General features: G+C 32.6%; 1 protein-coding gene across 1 annotated transcript in view; it reads left to right on the forward strand.

The window, feature by feature from the left end:
- LOC107749732 (partitioning defective 3 homolog B-like) overlaps positions 1–7,325 on the forward strand; it is a 146,354-nt gene that overhangs the window by 25,282 nt on the left and 113,747 nt on the right. The window lies entirely within an intron of this gene.

Genomic DNA, 7,325 nt, shown 5'->3' on the forward strand with positions numbered 1-7,325 from the left:
TCCACATCAATCAAAAAGAAAAACATGAATGATGTGTTTAGCAGAATCTGCAATAGAATTTTTATTTTATTTTATTCCTTTTTTTCAAATAACTCAACTCTTGGTTAACTCAAAAAGGCTATTATAAATTATTATAGAAATACATTTTTGATTTTATTTATTGTATTATTGTTATATTGTATTTTTATTCAGTAATTAAGATTTTATTTCATTTTATATTTTATTTTATTCTATATTCTATATTTTATTTTATTTTATAGTGAAGTCTTGGATATGTTATGTTAGATTTTGTTCAGGGTGAAATTGTTGTTGATCTAAATTCTAAACGATTATTAAAATATTATTTAAAAAAATATATTTAAAAATGTTATTATAAATTACAATGAAATATATATTTTTAATTTAATTATTGTATTACTGTTGTATATATTGTATTCATATTCATTGAATTAAGCATTTATTTTATCTTGTTTTATTTAATTTTTTTGGTCAAGGAGAGATAAAAAAAAAGGCTGTAAAAACAATTATAAGTCAGAGAGGTATATTTGTGGGTTCTGTTTGAAACCCCAAAGCCTCTAAGGGTTAAACAATACTTTGTTTCCAACATGCACAAGTGTCTTTCATTTCCAGCAACCACAGACCGACTGAATGAAGAAAACATCTGTATGTGCACATCGGTATGAGTGTGTGTGGTACACAGTTGTAGATAGTGAATGTGGATTGTTTTCATAGTTATGTGTGAACTTGTGTACATGTGTGGTTGCATTAGTAGCAGCACATAATTGAGCTGATGTTGTGTCTGTGTAAGTGTGGTTTAGTGTTAACTCACTGTTTTGTATAACGTTTTGAAACAACATAAGGGTGAGTAAAATTGATGACAGAATTTTCAGTTTTTGGATCACTGTCCATTTAAGGCTTCTTAGCGACCACCCATAATGCCCTAGCAACTACATAGCAGCAGATTTGTGACTATAAAAGTGGCTAACGCTCGCTCGATGTTTGACTGGCACAGCTGTATCAATTCAAATGAATGCAAACGTTACACTTGCCATTTCTGAATCCATCATTGTGACTGCTCACTCAGCCTTGCCCTGGCTAACCTTCCCATAATGCTCCTCTCTGAAGCCAGACTGGAGGCAGATGTCCCTGTGTACACCTCAAACACTGCCATGTCATTACATTACAAAAAGTCCACTGTCAGCTGCACACACACAATGCTCGTCTCGCTCATTTATCAATTAAATGATGCCGGGGACAAAGGAACCGTGCCCAATGTAGTTTAGTAGCTGTGCCGTAGTGTCTGTGTGTGTGTGTGTGTCAGCACTTGGGATTTGCTGTTGAAACACAGCCGGGGCGTTAGGGAAGTCAAAAAGGAGTCTTATTGAATCAGTGGCACTAAAGAGGAGGAAAGGCCTTCATGGGATCAGGGTTAACTTAATTAGTGTGTGTGTGTGTGTGTCTGGGGTGCAAACAGGAATAACGGCAGCATTTGAATGAGTTCATGCTTGGCCGGACCTCCGTTGACTTCAGAACAGTGTACACTGCTAATCTGGTTAGTAGATGTGGATGTTGTCGGTTTAAGTTGCTATACTTGGAGGGCAAAATTGTCCCTAGAAGTTTGCTATAAATTACCAAACATCTTGTTGAATTTTACATTTAAAAAAATGTATATGCATCAGCTTTACAACATTTTAGTTTTATTTTTTGTTTATTTAATTTTATCATTGACTCATTTTGTTTTGTTTTGGCAGAAATATATATATATATATATATATATATAATTATTAATTTATTAATTAAATATATATTCATTTTAATATAAAACATAACATTTATTGATTTTTTATAATAAAATATTTAATAATGGTTTTATAATATTTGAATTTATTTTTATTCTAAAAATGAATAGGGTTACTTTATAGCGATTATAATGAACTTTATATGAAGCTTTATATCTGAAGAGGCAAAAGAAAAGGTTGTGCTGTCACTTTACATTTATGTTTTTTATTTTTTAATATATCATATAATAATAGTAAAAATACATAAGAATAATATTTAATAAAATATTAATAATATTAATAAATAATAATAAAAATGGTTTTGATTTTTATTCTAAAATGAATAGATTTATAGTAATTATCTAAAAATGAATTCATTTTTAGTAATTATTCTATTTATATGGGTTTGAAAAGGCAAAAAAGGTTAAATGCTGTCAATATGTGTCGATATATTGGATTTTTTCTTTATTTTCCTTATAGCAAAGTGAATAATTAAATGTGTTAACTGGCGTTTGTTCTTTTCGCTAAACATCACACGATATTCAGAAAAAAAAAATTCTACTTGAAAACATACATTTGATGCAAAACCGTCAGCAGTAGTGTGTGTAGTTGTTTTAATTTATGTGAGCTGCTGTTTTGACTTAGTTTAGCGAGAAATAGATATTTCTGAATTGCTTTGTTTTGCAGTTCTCCAACAGTGGGTCTCTGAGGGTTAAACAGACCATCCTGTACAAAAGCACAATGAGATTTCCCCAAAACAAAACTTCTAAGCCACTTTGGCTTTTATTCTGCCAGGGGGCGGGGCATAAGAGTGAGTGACAGTTGGTGACTGCTGAATAAAGATGACTAGAGAGGGGCAGTGGGTCATTGCTCAGTCTGTGGGTCAAAGACATACATTAAAGCACTGGGTAAATGTGAGGTTAAAGAGGTGGAGATGATACAGAGGATGATTGGCAGCGTGACAGATGTCAGTCAGAGCTCAAAGGACTGCCCTCACACCTGCCGTACAGACATGAGAGAGAAGAGACACAAGAGATTGTTTGAATTGGCATTTTAGCCTGTAAAAAAACACAAGTAAATATACCACATGCACTGTATAGTGAATACTGTTATTAAATGTGAAACCTTAGCCAACGATAAACATTTCAAACTGTATTTTGGTGAATTGTTGTCCCATAACCACATTAAAGTCGTGTTTACATGTTCAGAATCAGATATTTTGAAACAAATCTTCAACAAGGAAAACAATAAGAAACACGAAAGCATCAAGGAAATGATGAATGAAGTTAGTGAAGGACAAATTTGTCTCCAAAAGTGTGATATGACCATACAAATCATGCAAGTTTTTTTATTTACATTTTTAAATAAATATTTACATTTTAAATAATTATTTTTTATTTTTATTATTTATAATAAAATTATTTCAGTATTATTACTAAAATATTAATGAGTAATTCTACTTTTAATTTTAAGTTCAAGTTAATTAAGTTATTTATTATTAAAAAGCAAACATTTCTGTTATTTAGCAAAAATATTTTCAAAATATTTAAAAATAGATAATTATTCTGCCAAATAGTAAAGTCTTGGATCTGTTTATCTTATAATTTAGGTTTTGGTCGATGAAATTGTTGTTGTTTGCTATATATGACCATACATATCATTCAAGTTTTTCTTTTTGATTTAATATTTTAAACAATTCCAAATTGTTTTGTTTTGTTTTGTCAATAGATAATTCTTCTGCCAAATAGTAAAATCTTGGATCTGTTAATATGAATAAACTATAAATATAAAGTAAAAATACTCTACATCATTTTTATTTTATCCTTTATTCTAAATTGCTATTGTTTTATGGAAAGGGTTAGTTTATAGTAATTATAATTAGCTTAATTTGGGTCTGAAGAGACACACTTAACCATATAAAAGCATATAAGCTCGTTTTTCTTGTGAGATCTTGATTGAAAGATGTGTGATTGCTGTCATGGGTAACACATGGGCAACATATTAGTGCAGTGCACTTTAAACAAATTAGACCTGCTGTTCATGTTTACTCAGTCAGCACACAAGGAAAGAATTGAGGAAAGGGTTTTTTCAGATGTAATTATGGAACGCCGCTTTGTTCCGTCAACCAGAGTTTGTTCCTGCTCAAGCCGTAACAGTCCTCAGAAACCGCAAATCTGACTGTCTCTGCGGCACGGCGCTATGATTACAGCGGCATCGATCCCTGACCTGCCCGCTCTCGTCTCACACACACACACACACACACACACACTCACACTAGGGCTGTCAAAAATGAATTCGAATTTTGCACTTAAATATTATCAATATTCAAATTTAAAAAGCATAATTTCAGTTGGGGGGGAAAAAGCTTTTGGCTTCTCTCCCGAGGCCACAAGAGGGCGTATCGAGCAAAATATTACTAATGCACGTTTATTAAAGCAATAAAACAACATGACTATCTGTGAAAAAGTGCATAATGTTCATAAACCAAATATAATTAATTTTATATAATATAAAAAGTTGCTTAAACAATTATAAACAAAAGAGCATCATGTATGCATAGTTTAATACAAAGGGACGAAAGCCAATCACACAGAGTACTTTTTTCATTTAAAAACATGAGATGTAGTGGGATGGGAAAAAACATCTCTCTCACACTCACACTCTCACACACGCACACACACACACCGCTCCCAGCGGCACCTGAGGTGGGCGGCCGCTCATACCTGTCAGCCATTGATTACCAATAAGACAGAATTACATGTTAACAGACTGTCGATCTCAAACTTCTCTTTGAATTTGGTTCTTGGTGCATGCTTTTCCCCCCTTTTTATATATTTTTGGTAACATTCAACCCCTCTTGGCTGAATATCTTTATTTTTGTCGTAGTGACTCGACACAGATGGGAATAACCGCAGCATAGAGCTGTGACAAACAGACGACGCGTGACTAAAAGAATGTGCTCGCTTGACCCCATTTCACATGACAGACCTCTCAGGGGTCAAAGGTCAAGAGGATTCGCCATGCTGTCCTTCATCCTAGAAGTTTAAACCCAGATTTGAGAGCAGTTTTCTTATTATTTTTATACTGCTTAGTGATTGTAGTTGAGTGGGAAGCTATCTGAGGCGTGTAGTTAAATTCGGGACTTTTCGCTTGACCTTTATGTTGATTTTTACGCCAAGAACATATTTAACAGAAGTATCTCTATTCAAACGCAGCACATTATTCAGGATGGGGAATTTCCATCGTAAATATATTGCGTTGATGAAATCCAGACTCTGAATTCTCCCATAGATCCTCTGCACGCCCCTATGCTAGAGGCGCCACATGTGTATGCGTCATTTTCTTATCTCTGTAACTGCTGAAAATTAAGATTATTTCTAGTTATTGATTTTTTTCTTTTTCTTTTGGAAGGCAAACAATGCCGTTATTAAGAACGTAACACATGCTGTTAATTTGGACTGTTCGTTTTTGGAAGTCAAGTTTCATGTTTATTGTTTTTTATTTTTAATTCTTATTTATTTGATTAATTTTACGTTATTTTGGAAAGCAAACACACACACACACACACACACACACACATTACATTAACTCGTGATTCTACTTTAAATTTTTAATTGTACATTGTTTGAAGTAAAACAACTGTATTGATAAAAAACATTGCGAATTTAAAGGTAGAATTAGCTATTAATGTTTTAATAATAAAAACATTAACATTAATACTCTTTTAAAGTTTTAGTTATTAACTCGTAAAACTATTTTATTACTTAATCATCCATGTGTAGTTCTACGTGAATTTTTAATGAGATATTCCTGAAAGTCAACTTTTAAATTTTTTAAACAATTTGTAATTTTATTTGTTTTATTTAATTTTAAGTTATTTTTTGCTAATCAAAATTCTATTTTAAATTCTAAAAACATTTCTATTATTTAACAAACATATCTACAGTACTGTAACTCCTGATTCTACTAAATTTTAAATATAAAACATTTGTAAGGAAAACTAATTATTAAAAGCAGTGTCAATTTAAATACAGATGTAAGTATTGATGAAATTTTAATTATTTACCTTCACATAACTTTAATAAAACCATTACTGCATTATTTATTTTTTGTTTGTTATAAAAGGCAAACAGTTCTTATGAAAACATTTGAATGTAACTTCAGGTCTGTGAATGTCAAACCTTTAGTCTATTAATACTTTAATATTTTCATACTCAAATTCTCTTTATTTTCAGGCTGATTATTCATATTGTGGGATTGCCTCTTTATTTAACAAAAATATTTACAGTACTGTAACTCCTGATTCTACTAAATTTTAAATATAAAACTTTTGTAAGGAAAACTAATTATTAAAAGCAGTGTCAATTTAAAAACAGATGTAAGTATTGATGAAATTTTAATTATTTACCTTCACATAACTTTAATAAAACCATTACTGCATAATTTTTTTGTTTTGTTATAAAAGGCAAACAGTTCTTATGAAAACATTTGAATGTAACTTCAGGTCTGTGAATGTCAAACCTTTAGTCTATTAATACTTTAATATTTTCATACTCAAATTCTCTTTATTTTCAGGCTGATTATTCATATTGTGGGATTGCCTCTTTTATTTATTCAGCTGAATAGATGTTCATAGCACATTCCGACTGTCGTGCTTTTCCTGGAAGATGAAACCACTAGAAGGGCTGCTCCACTCCTGCATCAGAATAGCCAGTAATTAAAGGTTTTACCTTGAATCACACTGGTCTTTACAGATTTCCCACAGATTCTTACCTTTGTTGTTCCAAGGGGCGTAAAACGAAATGAATGCCTAAAATTAGTTTGCACGAACGTTCCTCTTGACGTTTAACCTTGAGCCTGGAGTTCAGTGGCAAGCTCCACCAGGTTCTGCAGGTTGGAGAAGATTGATTGGAGTTGAGGGAAACTCCAGACACTGCACAGATGTAACACTCCTTTATGAGAATTCATAAACATCACAAAGGTCTGAGAGCTTTCTTATTGAGAGCTTCCTTCGTGAGGTCTTCAGGGTGTAGTTAGCGGCTGATGTTGAAGGTCTTATGGTGTAGATAAACGATGGAATTGAAGGTTATGGTTTAGGAGTTGCTCTAAGGTGGCTCACACACACAGGACGCAAACAAATCTCTTAAAGGGGTCATATGATGCTGTTAAAAATAACATTATTTTGTGTATTTGGTGTAATGAAAAGTGTTTATGCGGTTTAAGGTTAAAAAACACATTATTTTCCACATACTGTACATTATTGTTTCTCCTCTATGCCCCGCCTTTCTGAAACGTGTCGATTTTTACAAAGCTCATCGTTCTGAAAAAGCGAGGTGTGCTCTGATTGGCCAGCTATCCAGTGCGTTGTGATTGGCCGAATTCCTCAAGCGTGTGGCGGAAATGTTACGCCCCTTACCATACTGTGATGCTGTGTTCCGGCCGGAGCGACGAGACAAAAACATTAAAACCCATTATAAACGAGGCATTTGTTGCATCCAGTGGGGACATAAATACGGATTGTAATGACTTATACTGTTTTTTTACGCG

The sequence above is a fragment of the Sinocyclocheilus rhinocerous genome, unplaced genomic scaffold, assembly GCF_001515625.1.
Source record: "Sinocyclocheilus rhinocerous isolate Xijiao unplaced genomic scaffold, SAMN03320098_v1.1 scaffold1302, whole genome shotgun sequence".
Classification (NCBI taxonomy): Eukaryota; Metazoa; Chordata; class Actinopteri; order Cypriniformes; family Cyprinidae; genus Sinocyclocheilus; species Sinocyclocheilus rhinocerous.